The sequence below is a fragment of the Acomys minous genome (genome assembly GCF_964271855.1).
Source record: "Acomys minous genome assembly, chromosome: 10".
In the NCBI taxonomy this organism is placed as follows: Eukaryota; Metazoa; Chordata; class Mammalia; order Rodentia; family Muridae; genus Acomys; species Acomys minous.
In genome coordinates, this window is record NC_140491.1 from 640,001 (window position 1) to 664,630 (window position 24,630).

General features: G+C 43.3%; 1 long non-coding RNA gene and 1 pseudogene across 2 annotated transcripts in view; one reads left to right on the forward strand and one right to left on the reverse strand.

Annotated features, from left to right (window-relative positions):
• The window catches only part of LOC311606664, a 1,722-nt gene extending 194 nt beyond the window's left edge, over positions 1 to 1,528 (forward strand). Inside the window, exons 1-2 of the long non-coding RNA XR_014782393.1 lie at positions 1 to 443; positions 514 to 1,528. The exon at positions 1 to 443 is cut by the window's left edge and continues 194 nt beyond it. This is a non-coding gene — a long non-coding RNA (uncharacterized lncRNA). The remainder of the gene's footprint in view (positions 444 to 513) is intronic.
• A 9,338-nt stretch (positions 1,529 to 10,866) lies between these two features.
• Positions 10,867 to 20,257, reverse strand: LOC311606494 (F-box/LRR-repeat protein 19-like; annotated as a pseudogene). The gene is made up of 3 exons: positions 20,132 to 20,257; positions 12,731 to 12,885; positions 10,867 to 12,317 (listed from the first exon to the last, which is right to left on the reverse strand). The product of its transcript is annotated as an F-box/LRR-repeat protein 19-like (transcript).
• Positions 20,258 to 24,630: the final 4,373 nt, after the last annotated feature.

A 24,630-nucleotide genomic window follows, 5' to 3' on the forward strand; every position in this document is an offset into this window, starting at 1 on the left:
CTGTGATGCACCTCCAGAATTGCTTCCGACTTCTGAGAACAAGGCAGGCATGAAAGTGTCAGATAACCTTAGACCTGGAGTTAAAGACAGACAGGTGGGAGCTGGGAATTGAGCAGACAGTGCTCTTAACCACTGAGCCGTCTCTCTCCAGCCCCCGCCCATCTTTGTTTTTCTTTTTCTTCTTTCAGTTTCTTTTAACCAAGCACACTCCTGATGGATGAAAGCGTACAGTTGGCCTAGACACTCGCTACCTGAGGGTTTCAAGACTGACTGACTGTTTGTTCGATTAGGTTGGCGGAGGGGCAGGGCTCTCAATTTAATTGAATTTTTATTTCCTACCATGCCTTCCGATCATAGTTTCCTATCCCCAAACTCATTATGGTCTATATACAACCTAGTGAGACTTCATTGTCCTCCTATGGCCCAGATGCATGGCAGGCCCTGCTACTTGGTTTCCTTTGGTTTGGTTTGAGACAGACAGACAGGCAGACAGGCAGACAGGCAGGCAGGCAGGCTGGCTGGCTGGCTGGCTGGCTGGCTGGCTGGCTGGCTGGCCGGGCTCGAACTCACAGTGATCTGTCTGCCTCTACCTCCGGAGTGCTGGGAATTCAAGGCAGGCAGGCAGGCAGGCAGGCAGGCAGGCAGGCCCTCCTTTTTGAAAAGTTTGAAAATCAGGCACCACACATAAGAGCCATTTGGCTATTCTTTGAATACGGACACTTTCCTTAGGAACACAAAGTTAAACCCAAAGTACGCAGAAGGAATGGTATAACAACTTAGAATTGGCCGGGCAGTGGTGGCGCACGCCTTTCAGCCCAGCACTCGGGAGGCAGAGGCAGGCGGATCGCTGTGAGTTCGAGGCCAGCCTGGTCTACAAAGCGAGTCCAGGGCAGCCAAGGCTACACAGAAGAGACCCTGTCTCCAAAAAAAAAAAAAAAAAAAAAAAAAAAAGAAAGAAAGAAAGAAAAAGAAAAGAAACAACTTAGAATTGCTTACGTACGGAGAAAATACTTTCCTTTTCCTGGCTTTTGGTTCCATTTTTTTCCCATTTATTTATTTATTTATTTGTTTGTTTGGTTGGTTGTTTTATTTTTGGATTTTGGATTTTTTTTTTTTTTTTTTTTTTTTTTTTTTTTTTTTGAGACAGGGTCTCTTCTGTGTAGCCTTGGCTGCCCTGGACTCACTTTGTAGACCAGGCTGGCCTCGAACTCACAGCGATCCGCCTGCCTCTGCCTCCCGAGTGCTGGGCTGAAAGGCGTGCGCCACCACTGCCCGGCCAATTCTTTATTGCAATATCGTCCTTTCAAACTGTAATTGAATCGCCCACCCCAACCCCACTTTGTAGACCAGGTTGGCCTCAGACTTCTGCTTGACTCTGCCAATACTGCCCTGAATTTCCCTACTTTGGAAAACTTTTATCTGTGAGATCACTCGGCTCACAATTAAAACAAACAATCAAACAAAGGGAAAAAAAAAAAATCAGCCAAGGCTACACAGAGAGACCGTCTCTCAAAAAAAAAAAAAAGAATTGTCCCTTACTACAGCTGCGCATGCCTATAATCCCAGCACTCTGGGAGGCAGAGGCAGGTGGGTGAATAGGTTTTTATTGGCGGGGGGGTGGGGAGGTGGGCTCTCTGTGAATTTGAGGTCTGCCAAGGATTTTACACAGAGAAACCCTGTGCGGGGCGGGCGGGGGTGGGGGAGGGGGAGAAGAGGAGAATTGTCTCTTGGTTGAGGCCCCTGCAGCCCCACCCCACTAGCTAGCACAGCAACAAAGGGTGTGTCTCTGATCTGCAGAGCCTGGAGGGATGCCTGTCCTGAGGAGTTTATTTCTGCTGTTTTGCAGCATTCCTTGCTCTGCTCGTTGCCCTTGTGGTCTTCACACCCCCTCTTGATCTATGACTTGTACGAAAACTCGAAGGGGGCAGTAGCGTTGGCACGTACAACAAGAAATAGTGAGTGCTTGATCTTTTTCAGGTGTTGCTGCTAGAGCACATTCATGATTTGACCACCGCCCTTGGAAAGAATTTAGAGATTCCGGCGTGGTGGCACACGCTTGTTTCTAAAGCAGGTCCAGGAGAGCAAAGGATACACAGAGAAGCCTTGTGTCGGAAAACCAAGATAAAAAACCAAAAAACCAAAAAAAAAAAAAAAAAAAAAAAGGAACAAACAAATAAACAAAGGAATAAAACTCAGAGATGTAGCCGGGCATGGGGGCACACGCCTTTAACCCCAGGACTCGGGAGGCAGAGGCAGGCGGATCGCCTACAAAGCAAGCCCGGGACAGCCAAGGATACAAAGAGAAAACCTGTCTCGAAAAACCAAACCAAACAAACAAACAAAAGAACTTAGAGATGTAGATTGTTAGCAATGACGACTGCCCTTACAAAGAATTTGGCTTAGCAAGTTTGAGGTTTAGGAAGAGGTACACTCTTAACAGCCGAGCTACAGACTTTTTGAGGCTTACAAGCAAAAGCAGTGCCTTGACTACCACTAGCTGACATGATTCTGTCATGGAAGCTGGACTTCTAGGGGATTGATTTCTTTTTATTTTTTTTTTTAATTTTTGGCTTTTTAGAGACAGGGTTTCTCTGTGTAGCCTTGGCCATCCTGGACTCACTTTGTAGACTAGGCTGGCCTCGAACTCACAGCGATCCGCCTGCCTCTGCCTCCCGAGCGCTGGGATGAAAGGCGTGCGCCACCACGCCCAGCTGGGGATTGATTTCTTACTGCTGCTATTTTTTTCCCTCAGCTTCCTTGACGTGATTTGATAAAAATTGTTAATGAGTAGATGGGCACTTTGGAGATTTAAACTAGAAATGGTTGGTTAAATTCGTGATTCTTTTAGGATTACACACACACCTTTAAAAATAATTAACACAAAACAATTCATTCTGTCTTTGTAACTGCATTCATTGGAGCTTTTCATGTTTCATCCAAGTGTGTGTGTGTGTGTGTGTGTGTGTGTGTGTGTGTGTGTGTGTGTACAGAGTGGGGGGAAGGGGGAGAGAGAGAGAGAGAGAGAGAGAGAGAGAGAGAGAGAGAGAGAGAGAGAGAGAGAGGGCTCAATTTTTATTTTTATTTCTTTTTTCTTTTTCGTTTTTGTTTTTTGAAACCGGTGTGAGCCACCATGCCTGGCTCAGCTAAATTTTATTAACAATTATATTTTTAGTATGAACCACCAGACTAACCCAGACGAGATGAAACAGAGATTGAATGAATGAATGAAACCTTCTGTTTATTAGTTCCCAGGAACGACTATCCCAGTGCTGTCAGCAGGATTTCTTCTGCTGGCACCTGGAGCCCTTGAGCGGTTCTCTGTAGGAACGTTTCCAGGAGGAGCAATGAACAGCCAAAGGACCCCACGTCTCCAAAGATGCCCCCCCCCCACACGACCCTCCTGATTTTGGCTCACATTTATATCTCCTCTTGGAATTTTTTCAAGGAGGTTTTTCAGCTGGTTGGTAACAACCAAGCTCCCCAACAAGGTGCTTCTTCTTCTTCTTCTTCTTCTTCTTCTTCTTCTTCTTCTTCTTCTTCTTCTTCTTCTTCTTCTTCTTCTTCTTCTTCTTGTCCTCCTCCTCCTCCTCCTCCTCCTCCTCCTCCTCCTCCTCCTCCTCCTCCTCCTCTTCTTCCGACGGAAGTTAAGACAGGGTTTCTCTGTGTAGCCTTGGCTGTCCTGGACTTACTTTGTGGGCCAGGCTAGCCTCGAACTCACACTGATCTGCCCGCCTCTGCCTTCCAAGCTCTGGGATGAATGGCGGGCGGGCGCCACCAAGCCCGGCTAAGTGTTGGATTTCTGTTTTGTTTTCTGTAAAGTCAAGGGTCCCTCTGTGTAGTCGTGGCTGTCCTGGAAGACACTCGGTAGACCAAACTGGACACAGACTCAGAGGCTCACTTGCCCTCACCTCCCAAGGGCTGCAATTTTGTGTTTGTGTGTAGGTGTTTGCTTGTTTTCAGGGGTAGCGTTTCGATGCAACAGCCCTGGCTGTCGCGCAGCTTGCTCTGCAGACCAGTCTGCCATTTTGCTTTGGTTTGTCTTTTCTGTGCCGTGAAGGGCTTCACGTTTAGAGTCAGATTTGGTGCAGGCACGCAGGGGCCATACCTAATATGCCGTGGCTTTCTCAGAACCCTCTCTGTGTATGCCAGGCTCGCCTCCGATTCGGAGCGACCCACCAGCCTCTGGCCCCCAAGTGCCGGGATGAGAGCCGTGGGCCGCCACAGACGGGTTGCTTGAATTCAATGTTTTCTCTTGCTGTCTGGCTGGGTTGAGTGAAAAAGAACCTGAAGTTAGATCAAGGTCATCACCCCTCCCTCAGCCTTTGACTGAACTCCTTATCTCTTAACTACTTTCCAGTGAAACCTTAGTTTCTCCTTGGAGGTGAAGAGGCCTCCGTGGCTGGTGTGGAAAGTCAGCCGTTTTCAGGTGTCACAGGGAAATGCTCATTTGGATTTTGGTTCCCCCTCCCCCTTCCCCTCCTCAGACAGGATTTCTCTGAGGAGTAGTAGTACTGGAATCACTTTGTTGATCAGTTTGGCCTCAAACTCACAGTGATCTGCCTGCCCCTGCCTCAGCAGTGAGTGCTGGAATTAAAGGTGTGTGCCACCACCATGCCCAGCTGGGTTTTGCTGTGTTTTATTTTAACAGATGGTGTTATTCTCTTTATGTAGCCTGTATTGTGTCTGTTTTTGTTTTTTGGTTATGTTTTTTCTTTTTGAAGATTTATTGACTATTATGTATACAGTGCTCTGCCTGCATGTACATACACCGGCAGGCCAGAAGAAGGCATCAGATCACATTATAGATATTACAGATGGTTGTGAGCCACCATTCATATTGTTGCTAGGCATTGAACTCAGGAGGAGCAGTCAGTGTCCTTAACCACTTCACTATTCACAGCGTATCTGCCTCTCTCTCTGTCTCCCATCTGACATCTATAAATCCCTATTGATATCTGTTGCTAAGATACTTAATTCTTTCTTTCTTTCTTTCTTTCTTTCTTTCTTTCTTTCTTTCTTTCTTTCTTTCTTTCGTGCTTGTGTAGCCCCTGTTTTATCACACATGAGTTATGCTCATGCATTTATTTATTTGTTTGTTTGTTTGTCACTGCTGCATTGCTAATAAATAGATTCAGTACTGACTGATGACTAATAAACATTAGAAGGTAGCTGGCACTACCTAGACCAGCCTGCCTGATTCTGCTGTGATCAAATGAGGGAACTATGAGGATTGGTCTCCATTTGTCTGTCTCTGTGTCTATTATCTATCTATCTATCTATCTATCTATCTATCTATCTATCTATGTGTGTATGTATGTATCTAACATCTATGTATTTATGTATTAGTATAGTACGGAGAATACACTAAATAAAGGGCTAGTTTATCCTTTTTAAATAGTTGAGTAAAGAATTAAATATTTAGCCAGGCATGGTGGCACACGCCTTTAATCCTATCTATCTATCTATCTATCTATCTATCTATCTATCTATCTATCTATCTATCATCGATGTATTTACTTACTTACTTACTTATCTACTTACACAGTGTTTAAATTATTTTGGAGACAGAGTCTCTCTATGTATTCCTGTCTGTCTTAAAAATCGCTGTGTATACTGACCTAGTTTGGAACTAGAACTTTTCTTGGGTTAAAGAAATTGTAGTTTTTTGCTTGCTTGCTTGCTTGCTTGCTTGCTTGCTTGCTTGCTTGTTTGTTTCCAGACAAGGTTTCTCATGTAGCCTTGCCTGTCCTGGACTTGCAAGTGCAAGTGATTCTCTCGCCTTTGTCTCCCAAGTGCTGGGATTAAAGGCAAAGGAAAACAAAACCAAAAACAAAGCCAGGCATGGCGTGGTGGTGCACGCCTTTCATCCCAGCCCTCGGGAGGCAGAGGCAGGCAGATCGCCGTGAGTTTAAGGCCACATAAGGGTTTTTACAAGAAAAATAAAGTGGATTAATTCTGTTTTTAAAAAAAAGAGAAAGAAAGAAAGAAAGAAAGAAAGAAAGAAAGTTTATATCCAGGGCTAGAGAGATGGCTCAGAGGTTAAGAGCATTTACTGCCTGCTCTTCCAAAGGTCTTGAGTTCAATTCCCAGCCACATGGTGGCTCACAACTATCTGTAATGAGATCTAGTGCCCTCTTCTGGCATGCAGGTGCACATGCAGACAAAACATTGTGTACATAAATAAGATTGAAAAAAAAAAAAAAAAGAATGTCCAGATTTACTCTGTGCTTCACATGCTGCAGGTTGAGAATGTGAGCTCTGAGCTTCCTGCTGTAGCTTCCAAGTGTGACACTTGTGGCATTGCCACTTTCATGGAGATGCCTTTTGCCATCTTAAACCAAATTAAAATTGTATAGCTTGCCTTAGACATTAATTTATCACAGCAAAAGAAAATGTAATTAAACACATCCATAAAGTTTTATACCTATAATTGAAGAGAATTGTGAAATCTAAAAGGGATACATAACTATTTGAATTAATATTTTTTAGAATACTTTGCAAGTCAAAATAAAGAGGGACATCATAATGTTTGAATAGATTTTGACACTTGTCATGTTTCTTCTCAGTAAACAATCTCGTGTAACTAAATGTGTGTTGGCTAAAGATTTTACCAAATCCTTTATAGTCCTAGAATCCCTTGTGTATGAGTTCTTTCAGATCCTCAAAGACTACTGTGACATGCAGGGGCTTTCACTGGTTGATTACACACTAAAGGTTTTACTCTTCTGTAAAAAAACAAAGTGCAAAAACTTTACCACACTGACTACATTTAGAGGTCTCTCTGAAGTATGATTTTTTTCTCATGATGACTAAAACTGCTGCCACATACCAAGTCTTTGCCACATTGCATATATTTTCTCTGAAGTATGTGTTCTTTTATGTATTTGCAAGTTACTGTGTTGTGAAAAGGGTTTGTGACATTGGTTGGATTTTAAGGTTTTTCTTCAATGTGTTCTGTTACACATTTAAATATGTGTATGACTAGTTTCATATATAGTTTCATTATTGGTATGATTGGCAGTTCTACCGCATAGCTCAGGGGATAAGAGCACTAGTTGCTCTTCCAGAGGACCCTGGTTCAATTCCCAGCACCCACATGGCAGCTCACAACTGTCTGTAACTCCAAGATCTGACACCCTCACGCAGACATATATGCAGTCAAAACAGCAATGCACATTTAAATAAAAATTAAAAAGATTAATTTTTAAGATAATTGAACCTTTCTTTGTAATCACAAATTGCAGTCTGTCAGTGAAAATCAGCAACTGGCTAAAAAATTATCTTGTTTGCTTTCACTTTGTTGATCTATAACATGCTGCTTAGTTGGGATTATATGTAGGCTCTTGGGAATAATTTGTTTTCTTCACCTGCAATGTAAAAAAGTTTTTCGTGTACAAATATTGGGTTATATACTGTTTTTACATGGCCATTCACTAAAAGAAAAATAGAATGTAATTACTTTATAATGCTTGGAAGTTGTTTGTTGAGATATGTAAGCTATAAGAAAAAATAAAGTTGTTGGAACGTGCCTTGCTTCATCTACCGTGTGTGTGTGTGTGTGTGTGTGTGTGTGTGTGTGTGTGTGTGTGTGTGTGTGTGTGTGAATATTCCCTCCTTTTTTATTTTTCTTCTTTGCTAGTGACAAGCAATACTTGACCCCAGCTGCTGGCCAAAGGGAGAACTGGCTCCAGTAAATCAAGCCAGATTCCATCAGAGAAAAGTCTGCTGAGTGATCAGTCACCAATACTATGTCCTGCCTCAATTTACCCTGTAGTGTTCAAGCTGGCCTTCAGCAGAAATGTGCTGAGGCTTCACCTTATTAAATACACTCACAGGGTTTCTATCCAGTATGAACTTTTTCATGCCTTCGAAGATGACTGGGACATGTGAAGGCTTTACTATACTCATTAAATTCATAGGGGTTCTCCCCAGTATGTGTTCTTTTGTGATATTGGAAACTACTGTGATGTGCAAAGGTTTCACCATATTAAATACCTTTAGAGTATTTCTCCACAGTGAATTATTTCATACCTTTGAGGATGGCTCTGATGTGTGAAGGCTTTACCATATTGAGTGTTCCTCTCCCATGTGACTTCTTTCATGCCTGCAAAGATAATTAGAGCATGTAAAAGCTTTCCCACATTCATTACACTGAATTAATTTTCCTCTGTGAACTAATTTTACAGTTTGGTCTAATGGTAAAGAGGAACCAGATCTTAAGGTTTTATCACTTTGTTTACGTTCATGGTGTTCCCTTTCTTCATGTGTTGAGTCTGTGAAGATACCTATGGTAGTGAGAGCATTTAGTACATGGCTCACATTTATAGCATCATTTTTATATATGATGTTTTTCATATATTTGAAGAGAACTAGAAGAACTCAGCTTTACCACACTAATGGCATTCACAAATGTTTCTATAGTGTGAGTCATAACACATTGGAAAAGTGAACCAGGACAAACAGAATTTTCATATTCTTAGTACTCATAGAGATTTTCTGCAGTGTGAATTTGTGGAGGTTCACAATGATGGTGGAAAACCAATTAATTGTAAACTTGTATCACGTTCATAAAGTCTAATCAAAGTGGGAACTCCTACATATCTCCTCATTGTTCTGGAGAGAGGTATGTTGCTTCTTTCAATATCCCTATGCTCACATGGCTTGTATCCATTGTGACATAGGATACACCCATTAAGAATAAAAAATGAAAGGTTTCCACATTGTATTCAGTTTGATTCTTGTTCCTCACAGACATGGTATGAGATTAGGGTTTCTCCACAACATTCTTCATTATCATAAACTGCATTCTCACTGATCTTAGCAACATTACTACAAGTCTATATGTAACACTAGGCAATGCTGTGGACTTTTTGCTTATAGAAGGTTTTGGACACATACCTATCACATATTCAATGTGTATTCCTTTTGCAATATCTAAGTGGTATAAAACTAAGCCGACTGGCAGATCTACAGCACAGCTCTAATCGGGCTACGATTCAAATAGTGACATCTGTTAAGTCATTGTTTCCTTGTTTCAATTCTTAGATGAATGTCTTAAGAACACAAATCAAGGCTGGAGAGATGGCTCAGAGGTTAAGAGCACTGACTGCTCTTCCAGAGGTCCTGAGTTCAATTCCCAGAAAACACATGGTGGCTCACAGCCATCTATAATGTGATCTGGTGCCGTCTTCTGGTGTGCAGACGTACATGCAGGCAGAGCACTGTATAAATAATAAATAAATAAACTGAGGAGAAAAAAGAAAAACACAAACCAGATTCCTATCATTGAGGTGCGTGGTTTTGTGAGAATGTAATAATCATCACTGAACTTAAAGCAGTGGGGTTTTGGTTTTTTTCATGTGTTTTTGTTCATTTGTTTTTTGGTTTTGGGTTTTTTGTTTGGTTTGGTTTGTTTGTTTGTTTTTTGAATATTCTGAGTTTTATAGCAAACCGTATTGTACAGACTTGGGGGTTTAGGGGTTCAGAGCAGCTGGGTCCCACACTTGCCCCTTGACGGGGTGCTTTCTTCCCTCCCTCAAGAGCCCCCAAGGTCAAGCCTTTCTCCAACCTCAGGCCCACCCCTCCCCTCTGCCTTTGGTCTGCCCAGCACCCACCCCCAACCCATGCACCTTCCTGTAACCTGAGATATGTGAATAGATTCCCCTCCCCTCCCCTCATGTGGTACAATCCAGTTCCCTCTGGCCTAAATTGAGTGGGACCTGGACCCAACTCCTCCCTCAGGCTCTTGAAACCCCACACTCACACTGGAAGAAGGAAAGGAGTGGGGAAAGGGGAGAGAGGAGGTGCCAAGAGTCTGTTAACTAAGTTCCCACAGCAACTAAGAGGGACTGTTTCCAGTCTTAGCGCTGATTTCCTGAAGGGTCCATTGCCTGCTATTTCCATGGCAACCAGGAGTGGCAGTTCCCTGGGCAAATGGGACACAAGTTTCCATGGCAATGAAAGAATGGGATGAGCCAAGCTGGAGGAGTCCCATCTTGTTCATCTTTAAGCTGACATCCCCCACCAGGTCGGAGTGGTGGAGCTGTTAGAGACAGTAATGCAAGAGATCTGGGGGGTGGGACAGTCCAAACGGGGTGCCCACTAGCCCAGGTTAGGTCAAGCTGGTCCCCTCACATCACAGTCCCACAGGTCCCAGATTCCCCTGGGTTCAGTACAGATGAATGTTCAAGTATTGTGTAGGGAGCCAGGCAGGGGTCTGGGCTACCCCTCACCACTCCCCTGGGCCACAAGCTGAACAGCAGGTTGACTCGCAGCCCCCACTCCTTGTAATAGCTGCCATTTTCAGTGACGTTCAAGGAGTCAGGGTCAGGGAAAGAACTGAAATCTGAACAGGGGGAAGGGAGAGGAGCAACCCCACAGAGAGGGAACGAGCCCCACATCTGCTCCTCTCCCGGGCCCCAGTCCTGGCATTTCCTGGTTTGTAGGGCCCCCTATCTGACTCCTAGATCCCCAAATGCTCCTCTGGTTTCCCCTTTTTGGACCCCCATCCCACCCAACTGGTCTTTGTTCCCTGAACCCTGTTGGTCTGCTCTCTGCCCTCTCTGCACCCATCCATCACCTCCCACAGCCCCGTGGCTCCCAGGATCCTGCCCCCTCACTCTTCTCTACTAAAGACTTGCACCTTCACCACCCCACCATCCCTTTGGCTCAGCACCTCCCCTGTACCTCTTGACCCACGCCCCCAAGGGGATGGACAACGAAGCAGGTGGAAGGCAGATATGGGAAGCAAAGATCCCCAAAGATATCAGTGTAGCTGGGAAAGGGGAAGGCTGGCTCAAGTCCCTGGGCAGAAATTCCAAGATATTAAACTTAGGAGTGTCAAGTCATGAAGAAAATAACCTGGCCTCACGTTAGGGGGTAAAATGAGGGCAAGAAGTCCAGGAACTGGGAGTCTTTAACATCCTTAATCCAGTGGAGGTCCAAGAGGCACGGTGCAGGCAGTGGGGTTGAGCACAGGGCAGAGATGGAGTGCCAGGACCACCCAGAAAGCACCAACTCCTACAAGCCTTGCAGTCGGTTCAGAAGCCACATGAGCTGCTTTTTGTGGAAAGACCTGTCCAGCTGAGGTCCAGAGCACATGGCTGGCAGCAAACCACGCCATTAAAGCATGGGTGGGGTCAGCAACTTCATCCGGCTTTGGTTCATCCAAGGCCACAGACGCTTGTTGTAGCACCAGCAGCTCAAAGTCCTGCAGACTCGCACGCAGACACATAACTCTTGGAGTCCAAGGTGCTGGAAGACATGGAGCCATGCAGCTCGAGGCAGCAGGCAAAGAAAGGCAGATTGTCAGGCTCACGGCTTCAAGGGGGGCACATAACTGTGGAGGCTATGGTGATGGGGCAGGGCCCAGAGGCCAATAGAACAGTGGTTCCCCACTGCCAGGGCATTTAGCCCACCGCTATCCCATGGTTTTCCTTCTCGCCAGAGCTGCCCCAGGCTGGCTGAAGGACATTCCAGGCCTCCCCAAGAGCTATGTCTTCACTAAGCGATGTGCCCTAGGAGTCTGAGTCTGTGTCTGAGTCCTAGGAGGAAGAAGAGGTATCAGGCACCCGCTCCAGCAGCTGGCACATATGCTTGAAACGCTCACGTTTCTCCCTCTGTGGTGATGGGAATGGCACTGCTGGGCCCTCAGCAGAAGCCATAGGTGGCTTGAGTTTCTCCCAGTTCTCAGGAGGGAGCCTAGGGTGGCAGGATGACAATGCCTGGCTGGGATTCAGAACCCTGGGGGCAGAAGGCCAGGGCTGCCTGGGTCTGCTCCTCGGAGGAGGCAGGCATCTTCACCCACCTTCTTCAAGTGCCTCTCTTGGCCTCCTTTCACCTTTTTCCTTGGGGTGGGGGTCTCATTCCCTGCCTCAAACTCCTTCCGTTTGGGGGCCCAGACACATGGTCAGGGGGAGGTCTCGCAGGTAAGGATCCCTTTCTTCTGGGCAGAGGTGGAGGTGGTGGCTCCTCTGTCAGCTTCCATCCACCCCCTCACCACTGTCAACTCTATGCCACCCTGGACCCTCACCTACATCCTTGTACATCCTGGGTACCTCGGGGGCACTCACAGCAGTTGAGGATCTCTGAATTGACAGCACCCTGAGCCTTTCCCATCTTCAGGCAGCCAGGGTGGACGATCTCACTGCAGACTGTACACTCCATGAGGCTCAAACCAAACTTCTCTTCCTCTCCATCCACCTTCCTCCTTCCCAGCTTCCCCACACAGAAGGCACACAGCTGTGTGTGGAAGCACAGGTGCAGCGCTCTGCCGAAGCAGGCAAGACCGCTTCATGTGCCCGCCCCACCAACTCCCCCTGCTTCTTCAGGTCTCCTCAGAAATGGCAGTCCCTGCACTCAGTTCGCGCACACACACACAGCTGTGTGTGGGAGCATGGGCGCAGCGCACTGCCAAAGCAAGCAGGACTGCTTCACGTGCCCGCCCCGCCGACACCCCCAGCTTCTTAATGTCTCCTCAGAAATGGCAGTCCCTGCACTCAGTTCGCACACGCATGCAGCTGTGTGTGGGAGCACGGGCGCAGCGCACTGCCAAAGCAAGCAGGACTGCTTCACGTGCCCGCCCCGCCGACACCCCCAGCTTCTTAATGTCTCCTCAGAAATGGCAGTCCCTGCACTCAGTTCGCACACACACACAGCTGTGTGTGGGAGCATGGGCGCAGCGCAGTCTGCCGAAGCAGACAGAACTGCTTCATGCGCCTGCTCCGCCGACGCCCCCGGCTTCCTCATGTCTCCTCAGAAATGGCAGTCCCTGCACTCAGTTCGCACACAGGCCTCGCAGCGGTGGCAGCAGGTTCCGCGTTGGTGAGCTCCAGCCCCAGGGCCCTGGATGCCCGACGACACTGGGGGTGTCAATACCACCGAAGACTCTCACATGTCCCGGGAGCCATCTCCTAGCGGCCAGTGGCGGCACAGGGCGGGAAACGCTCGGAATGCCTAGGTCCACGCCTCCTGAGGGCGCTTGGCCCCTCCCTCCATCGGAGGGCGGGACAACAGCGCGTGGATGTCCTGAGCGCCGGAGCCAGGCCCTCTCCCCAAAGCCCCCCCACCCTTAACTGGCCCCTTCCCAGCTTCAACTGTCTAGCCGTCCAGGGAAAGATCCAGGGCTCCCACCATTTCCGGGGCTCAAATCCCTCCCACTGCTGGTTCACGGGGGGGGGGGTGGTGGTGGGGGGTGGCGGGGGTCGCTGCAACCTGCCACCCTCCCCTGGGTCCCCCTGACCCACAGAGACAGGGCAAAGAGGGGGGTCGGTTTTTTCGTTGTTTAACACTGTTGATTTTCTTTAAAACTTGCAGGACACATTCAAATTTCTTCTGCAAGACATGTATCAGCTTGCACATGAAAATTACCCTCCATGTCTTCTAGAACTTGACAACGTTCTTCAATATTATGGTCTCCCAAATTGTAACTTAAAATATAGTACCAGAAATATATTCTATATTATTGGAAATTAGGAAAATTGAAGTTATTATATCCAGAGTCTCTAAGAACCATGCCTGATTTATTCACCTCATTATTCCTCATTCTCAATTGAAATTGCAGAAGAACATCAGTAACAGAGAAACATTTGTCCCCTGACTTTAAAAAGCAAGAGATAATACAGTCCTATCTACAGCAGCTTGGTTCCTGTAGGGCTCCAGCATCACATCTTTGTAGAGACTCTTCTGGGAAGGATCCAGCAAAGCCCATTCTTCCTGAGTGAAGTTCACATGCACATCATCATAGGTCACTGCATCCTAAAGTATGCTGTACATGTGTACACAGAAAGCAGGACACTGACATCACTGTACATGTCTGCGCCATTGACAACATAGTCATATAACCCTGGTGCTTCCTCCACTCATTTCCAGACACAAAAGTTCTACTGTAACCACCAAGTCATTTTAGAAGGAAAATGAATAATGAGGTTCATCTCCATCAAGGGCCAGCCGTGACACACATGTTAGTATTTGCACAGGACACAGTGTTGGTGAATTCAAAAGAACCATCTGATGCTTTATCAATTAAGTTATTTGGTTTTTCTGGCTCTTCTGCTGCTGCTAAAGCCACTCCTTAGCTAAGGAGTCTATTGTTTAACAGCAGGTGGCTGTGACAGTTTCCTGCTGTAAACAACAGGAGATTGTAAAAGAAAAACCTTAGTCTGCTTTTAAGCTTAGTGGCTGACTTGGGAATTCAGCAGTGGCTTGATGGAAAGTAGAGACCTGAAAAAAGCCAATGAGTAGTTCTGGGCTGGTTTTCTTGTGGCCAGCTAGACAAAGAGAGGGAAAAAAAAGAGGAAAAAAACTTTACACATACATTAATACAAGTAAAATAAACGTGGGCTTTGACCAGCAGATTTCCAAAAGCTTTCCTGTGGTGATGGAGTTGACTTTACCAGCCTCTCTTTTGCAAAGAATACAGCAAATCCAGGCCGCGCTCAGGGGAACCTGGCCCTGGCTGTGGCTCTTCCACTATATCAGCTCATGTAAGCAATGAGACATGCAGACAGGTACACGTTCATACATACAAGGGAGTTCCCAACTTTACACACACACACACATACACACACACACACACACATACACACACACACACACACCAACATGTAGACATTTAAACATACATACACATATCTATTTACATGTGAACATATATACACAGACACATAGTTAATGGGTAGGACAGGCTCTAGCAAGCCCCTCTCTCTTTTATTCTTGTCCTAGAGTTTTAACCACCCTATACAATCATTACACAGAAGGGGAATTACAGTAGGACTATTGATTTTAAGTTATTTCATTAGAACTACAACTAGACATTTTTTGCTCATTTAAGTTTAAATAGTAGTTTTATCTATAAGCTCACTGAGTTCCAAGCAGAAGTTTTATCTTTTTCTTATGTCATATGTGTTTCAAACAAGAGTTTTTGGTGTCAAGGTTGTTATCAAGAAATAGGTGTCTGTCTTGGCTTCTTTAGAAAACCGTTTATTCTTTGTTTTTATGTTCATATGGTCTTTCTTATTGTGGTAAACACCTAGAACTCAGCCTGGACTAAACCTAGAATGAATGCATTCCCTTGATCATTAATGTGTTTCAATCTTGTTTTTCTTTCTGGTGTAACTCATGTGATTTGCAGAACTCCTAGCAGTTTTTTTTGCTAATTTGTAGGAGGGCTAGAAGTTACTTGAATCAATTAAGAAATCACTATCAAGAACTATATAATCACCTTCATAAGATTATGCAGGAAATCTACATAGTGCATTATACCTGGCACAAGAGAGAAGCATGGAAAGACAGTATAGCAAGAGGAAGCAGTTTTGAGGCAAAATCACTTAGGCTTTTCCTAAACCAGGGATACAGCTGTGAAAAATGAATGGGCTGCCTCCAGAGGCTCATAGGCTTGCTTTTGCCAATCCTGCATAGCTCTTGGCATTTGTCATTTCTGTGCCCTTTTAACAGGAAATAGCCTTGCAGGAGAAATGCCAATTAGCAGACATAGAGAGAGAAGCACACGGATCACACATCAGAGAAATTGAAGGAACAATTACTAACTACAGAAATGATGGGCAAGCTGGGTGTACGTGCCCACGCCTTTAATCCCTGCACTCAGGAGGCAGAGGCAGGTGCCAGCCTGTTCTATGCCATGACTTCCAGGACAACAAGAAGTACATATTAAGATCCTGACTCCCTTGGGGGAAAAAAAACCAATCAAACAAACAAACAAAAAGCAGAAAGAACTCAGAGGTCGGGGCTGGAGAGATGGCTCAGTGGTTAAGTATACTGTCTGCTCTTCCAGAGGACGGGTTCATTTCCCAGCAACCACATGGCAGGTCACAACTCTCTGTAACTCCAAGACCTGAGACCCTCACACAGACATACATGCAGGCTAAATACTAATCCACATAAAATAAAAATAAATATTAAAAAAAAGAACTCAGAGGTCTTTACTGAAGTTCCTACAAAGAATTATACATTCACTCCTGTTTGAGATTCATCTTCCATAAACCTGAGGTACTCCAGTTTACACTGTAACAATAGTAAGATTTTACTGATAGGGAATGCATGTTTAAACATTTATAAATGAACAGAAGGAAATAATAGCAACATAAATATAATAAATATAAATAACAAAATAAATAAACAAATTAGGCAGGAGAGATGGCTCACCAGTTAAAAGCTCTTGCTGGTATTGAAAATAATTGAGGAAAGCTGGGCATTGGTGGTGCATGCCTTTAATCCCAGCACTTGGGAGACAGAGGTAGGCAGATCAATATGAGTTCGAGCCCAGCACAGTCTACAAAGAGAGTCCATGACAGCCAAGACTACACAAAGAAATACTGTCTTGAAAAACCAAAAATAAAAATAAATAAAATAAGAAAAAGAAAAGTGAATAAAATAATTGAGGTCAATTGTCATTATTTACATAGGTCTCACAAATATTCATTATACCAAGTTCAGGAGTTCTGATGGCAGTAAAGAGGAGGCACACGTGATATACATGTTCATGCATACAGGGAAAATACTCATATTCATTCAAAAAATTCAGAACAAACACATGTAGGAAAAATGTCACACACCTGCAATCCAATGACTCAGAAAGCTCAGGTTGTATTAATATCATGAATACATGCCATGCTAAAAAACAGAATACACTCTCTGCCAAATTTCAAAATTCAAGATGTGGATGAAGATCAGCACAACAGCATATGCTTCCTCGTACAAAAACCTACATTCCAAGAACTTCCGCTAACTTTATTTTAAAAAACAACAACAACAACAACAACAACAAAAAAAAACCAGTGATCTAGAGAGATGGCTTAGAGGTTAAGAGCACTGACTGCTCTTCCAGAGGTCCTGAGTTCAATTCCCAGCAACCACATGGTGGCTCACAATCATCTATAATGTGATCTGATGCTCTCTTCTGGCCTGCATATGTACACGAAGGAAGAGCACTGTATACATAATAATAAATAATAAATCTTAAAACAAAATAAAAATTTAAAAAGCAGCCAGAAATGTTGGCCCACATCTAATCCCAGCACTCTGGAGCCAGAGTCAGGTGGATCTCTAAATTTGACACCTGTCTGGTCTACATATTTACTTTCAGGGCAGCTAGGACTATACAGAGAAACTTTGTTTTCAAAAACAGAAACAAAAACAACAAATTTAACAATATAAAAACACCCGACTAGCAAATTAGCTTAGCATTGGGTAGCAATTGCTTCTACTGTATCTTATGTGATTTAGTGATAGAGTCTATACTGATGCAGGCATGACAGCATGAGAAGGAAATTGACTGATCAGTTTCAACCACAACAAAGTAGACACAAAGAACATGAAATGGATTGAGTCTACAGACAACCAAAATTCATCCCTAATAAGGAATCTTGTTGAACGGCTATTAGTATTTATACTTTTAATATAATCAGTGCTTATTCCTTAACCAAAACACCACACAGAGAGAGGAGGATCTGTTTAATTAGCAGAGAGCATAATACTAAGCCTACAAGCTAGTATAGCTTCCTGCCATTCAGATTTCCCACATTATAATTGCTTTTTACTCATCTCCATGGTCCAACTGATTTCCCCAGGAAGGATGCTCTCCCCAGGCATCCTTCCTTTCCTTCCTGATCTTTCTCCTCCCCTCACTGAACCAGGATGTCCCACCCTAGCTAGTCTCTGTTATTGCTCATCACTGGCTAGTTGACTTTATTTGCAATAAAGAGAGCAAATGGTGACATATAAACACAAACTTGACACCAGAGATACTTGAAATAAACACCACAATGCAAACTAGATAGTGGGGTAGAGAAATCAGCATTTGAATGAATAACAGTAAACTGTACACGATACACCAACAGAATTAAGAAAGGCTCCTCCTACAAAAGCATCCATAAGCTCCCCAAAGAAAGCCACAAAGGCCAGAAAAGTATTCAAAGACAGCCTCTATTCTAGGAGCTTTTTGATTCCAACAACTGCATTCTTACCCTGGTCACTATAAGCTTATAGTCATCCTGTGATGCAAATAATTTAGTCTACTAATCTGAAACAGCATGTTCACTGTTCAAATGCCCAAAGCAACAGTCTGTACACTGTTCAAATGCCAAAAGCAACAGCCTCTATACTGTTCAAATATCCAAAGTCGCTTCTGATGATTATGAAAATCTCTTGATTGATACATCTTACAAAATCATTAAACAAGTTCTATCTTTGCAACACACAATGGCACAGAATAGTCCTTCTCATTCCAGTAAATAGGAATGTGTACACAGTGAGGGGAGATTAGACCAAGGCAAGAAACTCTGCAGGGCAAACACCGAATCCTGCAGCTCTGTCTCCCACACATGGATCTTCAAGTCAAAAGGCTTAGATGCCCCTGTTCCTGTACCTCCTCATACATCCCTCAGTTTGGCTACTTCCACTCCCTATCTGCATCTCTCCATGCAGATTTCGCAAAGGCTTGGGTGTCTCAACATCTTGTTTGTGGTCTCAAAATGCAACTTAGGCTTCACCCTCACAGCTTTGATGCGATGAACTCTCACAGTCTCCTCACTGGGACTATGAGGCTGCCAAACACAAATAGCTGGGACATTGCTGAACTGAAACCACAGAGGAAGAATCTTTGAATTTTGCATCTTTATTGTTTCCAGAACCAGCACTATAAAGTGATCCTGTCAAGATTGGCTTCTAAGTTGGGATGGACCCTGCCACGCTTGGACCACAGTAAAAGCAGGTTTTATATGAAGTTACTTCCTGCAACTAGGACTCACTTTGCATACACTTTCCATTAATTTAAGGCTTAGCAGGAGAAGGAAGTATTACCCTCCAATCCAGATCAAGGGCCCTCTTTCTTTTCTCCTTGAAAAATCCTGCCTGTTTCAGCATCTGACTGCCATCTGAAACTGCCTAGTGCTGTTTTTCTCTACAAACCAGCAGATTTTGTATTTACTTCTGGCCCATATTTTGCTTTTTTTAAATGTAGTCCTGAGTGAGTCACATTTATTAACCATTCAAAGGATTCACTATTCCATCTAAGGATCAGCCCACTGATTTTTAATTCTGTCTCAGGGCATGATCATAATAAGAAACATTTTGGGAAATATCACACAAGTGTCCTCTAGCTAAATTTTTCCCAGGGTCGGCTGAATCTCTATGACCTTAACTTCCTCTGTCTGCACTACTCAAAACACTCTACCTTCCTGGTCCTACAAGATTAAGCTCAATTTCTGATATTTTCCACATTCCTCACAAAGAGAATTTCCCAACAAAATCACTTTTTGTGTAGCATATTTTTTGTTTTAACTTGCTCTATCCTCTAATCAAAAGCATCTCAGGTAGTAAGTGGAAGTTTGGGATGGTTCTGTCAGGTCACAGTCCATCATTTTGGGAGCTCAGGATAGAAAGCCAAGATAGAAAGTCAAGGCAAACACCATGGACAAACATTGTTTCCTGACTTGCTCTCTTGCAGGGTCACCGTGTCACGTTCGGCTGCCCGAGGCCCATTTGCTTAGGGATATTGCCTCAGTGGAAGAGCCTTCTCAAATCAGTCGTCAGTCACACAATCTCTCACAGACATAGCAACCAGACATTCTGATGAGAGCATGCCCTCAAATGAGGCTCCCTCACATGACTGTGGGGTCTGAAATGTTGAGAGCTGAAGCTAATTAGGACACAGACATTAATTATGAGAAAGTTTGAAAACTTCCAAATCAATGTGTTAACCATAGCAATCACTTAAGTAACAAAAACCCAAACATTGATGATTACAACTGGAAAACACAGGCTTGCCAAGAAATGAGAGGCAAACCTTTAGGATCCTGAGACAATTAAAAATGTTCCTCCACAGAGAGTTCACAGACTAACAAAAGCTAAAGGAACTCATAACACTCAAAATCAAGTAAATAGATAACAAAGAGAAGATAACAAAGAATCGGGCAGCAGCAGTGACATCTGCGAGTCGAGGCTAGGGCAGGGCATGGTCGAAACCACTACACTGTGAGAGCCAAGCGGTCGCGGGGCCGACATGGGAGGCAGCAGCTCCAAAGCTCCTAGACTCTGGCCCTTAGCCCTAAGGCGGTGGGAGCTGAGCGATCTTTGGTGCAGTGTCAAGCCCTAGCCTCCCTTCGTATTCACGTACCGCGGCTCCATGTTCTATTATGAAGATGGGGATCTGGCTCAAGAGTTCTATGAGGAGACAATTGTCACCAAGAACGGACAGAAGCGAGTGAAGCCGAGGCAGATATTTAAGAATCTGATTCCTCATGGCATCGTGAGGCTGGATTCCCCCTGCTGGAAATCAACATGCACTTCCCCTGTGTTGCTCTATGAAGTGTGAGCCTGTGGCATGGCAAACACAAGCACCCACTGCCCCAGCAAGAAACTCCCAGCCTCGAAGTGTAGCTTCCGTTCAGGAGTCAGTATGAATAAACTAAACTCCATTGGACCAAAAAACAAACAAACAAACAAACAAAAACAATAAAGAATCAATGAAACAGAGTTGATTCACTGCAAAAAACCAAAATAGACTAACCCTTATCCAAACTAACTAAAACACAGAAGAATATGCAAAATTTAAAAATCGGAAACAAAACTGGCATACAAGCAGACAATGAGGAAATCCTGAGAATAGTTAAAGATGCACTTTAAAAACCTGTATGCCAACAAATTGGAAAATCTAAAAGAAATGAATAATTTAATTGATAGGCAACTCTTAACAAAGTTAAGTGAAGATCAGATAAACAACTTAAGTAGGACTATAACCCATAGTGAAACAGAAAAATTTATTACAGGACTCTCAACAACAACAACAAAACAGGGATGGATGGTTTTAATGCAGAAATCAAGCAGACTTTCAAAGACGACAACACCAAAACTGCTCAACCTATTCTACAAAATAGAAACAGAAGGATTATTACACAATTCATTTTATGAAGCCACAGTTACCTTGATACCCAAAGCACATAAATACTCAACAAAGAAAGAGCATTGCTGACCAATTTCCATCATGGACATAGATCAAAAATTACTCAATAAAATATTTACAAATTCAATCAAAGAACAGATCAAAAAGATCACATAAGATGTTCAAGTAGGCTTCATCCAAGAGATGCAGGGGTGGCTCAACATACAAAAATCAGTAAATGTAACCCACCATATAAATAAACTGACAGAAGAAAGAAAAACACACAGGATCATCTCATTTGCCACCTACCAAGTCTTTGACAAAGTCCAACACCAATTCATGATAAAAGTCTTGGAGAGATTAGGGATACAAAGGACATACTGTTGTGGTTAATTTACCAGTATAGCCTAATACTGTTGTTATTATTAGGCCTATTATTATCATTATGGCAGTATTTTCTAATCTGCTTGCAATCAGTCAAGACACAGATAACTGTTATATTTTAAAATAGCCTTAGTTAACCTTGGGCAGGACAGATATTAAATCTCTAAACTACTTCTTATGCCATCTGCTTCTAATAATTTCTATCAAGCTACCTCCCACCCATAATCCCAAATACTTGCTAATTTTCATCATCTGGACCAAATCTTCATCCATGCTGGCCATATGCTTATCTTCCACCCAAACCATGGTGCAGTCTTCTTCCACCTGTCCTCTCCCAAAGTCTCTTCTCCCAAAATTTTCTCTGTCTCCCAAAGCCCAGGAACCTTAGCCATGCTCATCCCATTTGCTTTTTATTGGTCAAACAGGTTAGGCTCTTAAGCAAGATAAAAGCTGGCAAGCAGTAATTAGCATCAAAATACACCAGACCCACCTCCAACACATACCTAAACATAATAAAGGGACTCTGCAGCAAGCCTATAGCTAACATCAAATTAAATGGAGATTAGCTACCTGGAATGTTGGGAGTTGTAGTTCTTCATAAATAACAAAGCCACATGGGAAAGTATGGTGGCATATAGGTTTGTATTCATAAGCCCCTATAACTCTTGACCAAAGTCCATTAGATTGATTGTGTTTTTTTATTTCTTGTTTCATCTCAGTTTTTCTGTATGTGTCTCTACTTATTTCCATTCAGTTTTTCTTTTTCTTTCTTTCTTTCTTTCTTTTTTTTTTTTTTTTGTATTGCTTGTAGACCAGGGGGGCCTCAAACTCACAGTGATCCACCTGCCTCTGCCTCCCCAGTGCTGGAATTAAAGGCGGGCAACACCACATGCGGCCTACGTTCAGTTTTCCTATCCTACATTGTCCTCAGTTCCTTTGTCCATTTCCTCGCATGTCCATACCTATCAGTCCTTTTCCTTGAGCTTATCTTCATGACTCTGTGTTTTGAATGTTTGATATTATTTAAATTGCTTTTTTTAGAGGATACATCTATGGTTGTGGTTGGCATTTAGTACCTTTTTTCCCTGTAAATAATTTGTTTTGTAAATGAGTCTAAAAGAAATTGGAATTAGGGTGTTGGATGTCTTTTGCCCTGTGTTTTTTAGCCTAGGATGCCTGTATTCCAAGGTAACAAGTTAGGCTGCCTATCTTTTATATGAAGGGTTCAGAATTCGCTATAGGGCTCAGATACTGGGGTGCAGCATCCTACTAGACCCAGTTCTGGTCTAGGTTGACAGCAAGAATGCCAGGGAGGCTTGCAGAGCAGTTAGAGCTCTGTGGCTTGCAACTTGAGGAGGAGTGGGAGGGGCCAGTCTCTGCAGGGCAGGGACACAAAAAACCAGGTGAGTGACAAGGAAGAGAAAAAAATCTGGGTGGCCCTTGAAAAGGTTTAGGGGAACCATGTGACTGGAACTGAGGGATAGTGGGTGGGTCTTTATAAATATGCACCATTTCCTTCTGTGGATGGGCGGTATGTGGGGGCAGGTTGTTTACAGAAACCCAACAACTCTCCTCAGACACAGTTTCCTGGCTGCAGGCCTGGGACAGTCACCAGTCAGCAGCACAGCAGAGGGAACCACTGCCCTGCATCCCTGTACCCTCCAAGGTCAGAGGGGCTGAATAGGAGATGGAGTGAGAGGAGCAGGCTTGATTTCCTCAGCTGCCTTTTGGGGGTGGGGAGGGTTGAGACAAGTTTTCTCTATGTATTCTTGGCTGTCCTAGTCTCACTTTGTAGACCAGGCTGGTCTTGAATCCACAGTGATCCACCTGCCTCTGCCTCCTGCTCTTACGATTGCCACTCTCACATTTTGTTGAGGATATCTTACCATTGTTGGGTAGGGGGTTTCTTGGGAATATCCTTTTTTTTATTTCTTTTATGGTTGCCAGAACAATTTTCATAAAGTCATCTTATGAAGCATTTGCAGTATGTGTATTTGCACGCCGTGTTCACTGCTACGGCATTTACAAATCTCAAATTCAAGTTCACCCATGCTTTCTTAACTCCTCTGTTCCTCTATTTGCCTATTCAAGAGTGTGTTCTTTGTCCTGGGGTGTAGGCATCCACAGAAAGCTTTGTACATGTTGGTCATATGTGGAACCAGTACAGATTTGATTGAGTCAGAAAATATACTTTATAAAGCACCATAGTTACGGTTGGAAACATTAACATCTAGAATGTGAGCACAGCATTCAGAAATGTGTCTTCAATGTTTAGTTATTAATGTTATACCTTGGGTCTGATGAAAACTGAAGATCTGACTGCTCCAGGGTATGGTTGAGGTTTATTCTATGCTGTGTTCATCCTGAGATTCCTGGGAGAAACAATTTCACCACTTGAGCAGATACCTGTGTAAAAAAAAACAAAACAAAAAACAAAAACAAACAAACAAAAAAACACTTTGTAACTAAAAGGTTATTAACTAAAAATCTATAAATAGGTAATCTTAATTTGTTATTGTATACTTATATGTAACTTCAAATTAACTCTTGTTGCCAGTCATGGTGGCACACACCTTTAATCCTAGCACTCTGGAGGAAGGGGCAGGTGATATCTGAGAGTTCTAGGCCAGCCTACTCTACAAAGAGAGACCAGAACAGCCAAGGCTACACAGAGAGACCCTGTCTCAAAACACCAAAAAACAAAACAAAATAAAAATCAACTCTTGTTATCTCTAACTAAGGAGATAACAGCAAGTCTCCAAGACATTTTGGATTAGGATGGACTTTTATTGTAAAACTTTTACTTAAAAGACCAACAAATTAAATAAATAAAACATATTTAATATATAAGATTAATAAAGTCCTAACATTTACACAGATTAACAATTACTGACTTAGAAATTATATGACATTATAATGTTCTCTAATACTACACAAGAATCAAAAATAAAACAAAGTTTCCAATCATTTTGTGGACTATATTTATGGTGTTATAAAATTTCCAGTTTCTCTGTGGGCTACATTTATGATTTAAAGTTTCATTTTGGTACTAAGAGATCCTCAGTCCATACATTGTAGTTTTCAGGCTAAAGCTTAGCATGGATAAAACTATAAGATACTAATCTTATTAAAGTTAATAACTTGTTATAAGCTATTAAAGATAATTAGGACATTCAAGTTAATGTCCAGGCACCTTTATAAATGATCAAATTCTTTAGCATGCTCAGATCTATGCTTGTAATTATGCTAAATGCAAATATAATTAGTTGTGAAGGGCAAACTTTAATCTTTTGTGTATGTTTTCCAGATTAAGCTGAAAGCAAGTGACTAAAAATAATTAAAGTTTACTT